A 5,086-nucleotide genomic window follows, 5' to 3' on the forward strand; every position below is an offset into this window, starting at 1 on the left:
TATTATTATTATTATTATTATTATTATTATTATTATTATTATTATTATTATTGATGCCTCATGCAGACAACGGCCTGGACGGGCTTGACTTACCTGTAACAACTTCTCTTATTACAGTCTGCCTTTCTTGGCATTTCCTGCCTTTTGGCATAGTATATTTACACATACACACACACACTCACTGCTACCATATAAAAGTCAACACTTGTGTGTGGAATGGCTACCCAAAACATATTGCCATTGCAATCATTGGGAGTATCTTTACCGTCCCATAAGACACGACCGAGGAGGCACTGAAGCAGATAAGGGTTATCTGTGAATTAAGATAATGGTGGCTATCAGGCAAGTACTTCCTTGAGTCAGGAGCACTTTGAAGAGTTTATTAACCTCCCCAGTAACGACGCGGTTTCTCTTGTTGGCATTTCCAGCCCAGCAGAAGTTATAACAGCTGTCAGGCACTGAAATAATACTAAATCTTGATTGATGCCATCCCTTCTCCCATTGTATGCAGGAGCGAAGGGCTGACACAGAGCTGAAGGATAATGTCTGAAGTGCCAAAGGCATCATAAATGCCACAGAGTTAATACAGAGATTGGCGACAGGAGGACATATCGCCATTAGGGTCAAGAAGGATGCAATTACCACTGTGCAATTTTTTTTAAAAGGGGAGAAAAATAGGCTAGGATTCAGAAATTTGTACTGAAGCAAGAGAGACAACGCATTTATCTCAGTTTAGGTTTTTATACAGTGAGATTTTATACTGACGGAAGCATCTCTTCAAAAGAATATTCATGCTTAAAGCAGATGAGCAGAGTTTGGAAAAGTTCCTCTTTTTTGGATTACATTTCTCAGAGTATTGCAGCCAGTATGGCCAATAGACATGTTAGCTAATGTGAGTCTAGGAAAAGCGGTGATATTTCCAAGGGCCAGGTCAGCACCATATATAAAATTGCTTCTGATGTTTCGGCTAAAGCAAAGTTTGGAGTAAATTTAGAAATGTCTCACAAGGTCACACATGAGAAGGAAACCAAGGGGAAACAACTTCAGTTAGTCTAACATCTCTTCTCTGGGAGATCTTGAACATCCCCAACAGTGTATGAAATGGTTGTGTTCTTTGAGTCTCATAAAAATAACTGCTGTCCAAGTGTAGGAGTACCCTACAGGCACCAGATTTCATCTGATCTTGCTAAGCAGAACAACTCTAGTTAGACCTTGGAAGGGAGACTGCCAACAAATGTCAGGTGCCGTAGGCTCTGTTTCAGAGGAAGAAACTGGAAAAACTATCTCTAAGCATCCCTTGCCTAAGAAAACCCTATGGAATTTGTGGGGTCACCATAAATCAACAGGCAACTTGAAAGCACATTTGCACACACACCAAGGGGAAGAAAGACACATCATGACTTGGACATGAATGCAGAGGCAAGACACAAATAGTCTTGACTTGAAGACATACTTGGCCTAAACCCTGCTAACAATCTCCTCCCCACATGACTCCTCACCTTGATCCCAAATTAAATATGCTCTTAGTGCTTTGCAGAATGAACTTTCCTTGAAAGGGAGTTCTAAAGCCTAGGAGTCGTTGTGGAGAAGGCTCTCTCCCCCTTCTCTTTAGATTTGACTGAAACACATCCAACCAGGGACACTGTGCTGTGCACAAAACATTGTCAACCCAATTTCATTCACCTTCTAGCATTTTGGAACATGACGCATTCCATTAGAACTTCCTCTGTCAGAAAAAATAAAAATAATTCCATGGTTATGAATAACGATGGAGTGGAAAATGGCACATCCAGTGCCAGACTATAGAAAAGGTGATACCACCATTGCAGAGCCCCAGTCACTGGCATCTCGTGGATGGTTTGGTACATATTTCAGTCTGAAAACCTGCATAGATGTTGCCAGGGGTGTTGCTAGAGGGTATGAGGGTGCGGACTGCTCTGGGTGACATCTCAGAAGGTGAGGATACATTGGGGGTGGTTGCTTCTGGCCATCCCACAACCCCTCCGCTGTCCACCTCCACCAGTTAGGGCACCAATGCCATCCATTGATTGAGGTGACTGGGGGTGGCATGTTGTTGCCACCCAGCAATAACTTCTTGATCTACTGGGGCTGCTCGCCAAGTGGTGAAAAAGTTTCTGGGTGCCAGCAGCATCCCATCTCTCCAGTGGCTGCTGGAAAGAAGGGGCTACCTTCTAGGTCTGGCAGATATGCTTGTAGGATGGAAAAACAAGCAACCTCCTTTCTCATTCACCCAGAAGCTCCACCAGACCTGAAAAAGGGTGTCAGACCAGCAGTAGCCCACCCTCAGAGCTGGTGGAAAGGGGCTGACGTCTGGATCTGGTGAGTCTGCTGATCAGGTGAGAAAGTGTGTTGTCTCCTTTTCCCACTCACCCAATAGCCCCACTAGACCCAGAAGATCCTGAAAGTAGCAGCAGCACCTCACTCTCGCCCCAGAAGAAGTGACCTGGCTGGTGAAGGGGGCAACTGGAGTGTGTGCCAAACAGCCTGGGGGAGATAGGATGAATGACTTCACCAACCCCAGTGTTGCCAGTCAGAGTAGATGGTACCAAGCCATACATACCTAGGATATGATTCAGAACAAAGTCCTCCTCCCCCCTTGCCTTCTTCCCAGATCCATATTTTAGGCTTTCAAAAGTTGGGCAGAATGAGTGTATCCCACCTACCCTAAGTATTATTTCTGCCCACAAGAGCAAAACCATCAGTTGCTAAGTAAAGAATTCACATGATTTTTAGGTGAGGGATGAAGAAATCAAAATACAGTAATTATAGATTTTCAGTATCTTGGTCCAGTCATTAATCAACATGACAACTGTAGTCAAGAAATCGGAAGGAGGTTAAGATTTGAAAGGGTTGCTATGGTGGATCTAGATAAAAATTCTCACATCTAAAGATAAAGTGGAATCATTCATGCCATAGTATTTCCAATAACTCTTTCAAATTACTATGTATAGTTGTGAGAGTCGAGCAGTGAAGAAAGCTAACAGGAGGAAGAAGAATTCAATAGAAATTTAGTGCTGGAGAAGAGTCCTACAGATACAATGAGCTCCTAAGAAGACAATGACTGAGTTTTAAAGCAACTCTCAGTACAAGCCAAAAGGACTAAGCTGAGGTTATTATACTGTAGAAACGCAATGAGGCAATGTTGGCAAAGACACAATGTTGGGAAAACTGGAAGGCAGTAGGAAAAGAGGAAGACCACATCAAAGATCTGAGAAGGGCTCTAGGTCACTGGGGCTCATGGTAGTCTCTCATCCATAGGATCGCCATAAGCAAAGCCAATGTGATGGGAAACAACAATTGTGTGCACAGCAATATAGGGGAAAGCAGATCCATCTGCTACCTCTAGCATGTTTTTAAAAAGCATTGTTGTTTATATTTGGCCACCAAAATGGAAAATGTAAGGAAAGCATAGGCTGGTGAAAGGGGAAAAAAAATCATTCTTGGATGCATTTTGGAAGACACTTTCAAGTGGTGTCTAGAAGGTTCAAAATTATTGTGTTTACTTATGCAAGGCTTCCCTGACCAGGTTGTTTCATTTGTCATGTGCATATTATTCATTTTGAATGCAAAGTTTGCTGAAACATATTGAACTACAGTTGGTCCTTGGAACTCATGGGGGATCCGTTCAGGACACCCCGCAATTTCCAAAATGTGCGCATATTCAAGCCCCATAGGCATGTGGTGTGTGCATGTGGGGCACACGCCATGGGTACGTGCCCCGTTGACATTAATGGCGGTTGCCCTTCCGCGGATTTCCAAGTCTGCGGATTTGGAGAAGTGACTGGACTCTTCATTGTTTGTGGAACAAGAATATCTCCCTATTCTTTCCATGTTATATCTACCTCTGTGGCCAATTTTTCTGTTAAGGAATTCCCAATAAGTAATTTGTTAACTGAGATATGTTGTTGTTGTTACTGTGTGCCTTCAAGTTGTTTCTGACTTACGGCGACCCTAAGGCAAGCCCATCATGGGGTTTTCATGGCAAGATTTGTTCAGAGGAGGTTTGTCATTGCCTTCCCTTGAGGCTGAGAGCATGTAACCTGCTCAAGGTTACCAAATGGGTTTCCATGGTTGAGATAGACCCATATTTTAATTGTTTCTTTAACTTTGAATATTACTGTTGTTCACTACCTTGCTTTCCTTTTTTACAGCACAAAGGTGGGGCATAAATTTAATAAATAAGGGAATATTACATCTCAGACTAGCTGCTTTGGAGAAAACCTCAGCCACCCTGACCCTTCTTCTGTGTGGCCAGCGACCAAGGAATCATGCGATCCCCTTGAGACGCCATTCTGAAAACCACCCTCCTGAAATTATTTCCAATTAATGCCACGATTTATATTCATCGTACGTAAGAAGCGAGTTTGAGTTACTACGGTAACTAAAACGGGTAGGTGAATGAAATGACAGAACGCACACCTTTCCTCGCCCTCTCTCGTTTTAACTTGCGTGTGCCATTACGTTCAGGGTTGTTTTTTAAAATAATGTGTTTGAAGAGTATGTTTCTTTTTCCGAAGAAAGACTTCAGGAAAGAAACGATAGGAGCACTCAGACCCATGCTGTGGTCATGAATGAAAAACTGGAGAGAGATGAGCAACTGTTGATTTTTTTTCCTCCCTCCCTACCTTTCCAAACATATTTTTTCTGACAGCCTGCAGCCACCTTGTTAGCAAATAATAATTGTAATATCTCTCTCTCTCTCTCTCTCTCTCTCTATATATATATATATATATATATATATATATATATATATAAGTTTCCATTATTGGCAAGGGAGTGCTTCAAGGCATGGAGGGGGAAAAACCCAATGAGATAGCAGAGAGAGAGAGAAAGAAAGAGAGAAAGAGAGAGAGAGATCAGGAGAAGAAAGAGATTGCTGTCAGACATTGGGTGCAGCCAAGCTTAGAAGCCAACGCGTGCTTCTTATTAAAGAGCTTGCTCTCAATTCTCTTCTGCTGAATTTTAGTCAATAAAGCCCTAACAATAACAAATGGCAACATGGCATGTGCGTGGGACTTTTGCAGCTACGGACGTGTTGCGGAGCCAAGCGCTAACTCTATCCATG

This window comes from Sceloporus undulatus, chromosome 9 (assembly GCF_019175285.1).
Source record: "Sceloporus undulatus isolate JIND9_A2432 ecotype Alabama chromosome 9, SceUnd_v1.1, whole genome shotgun sequence".
Lineage (NCBI taxonomy): Eukaryota > Metazoa > Chordata > Lepidosauria > Squamata > Phrynosomatidae > Sceloporus > Sceloporus undulatus.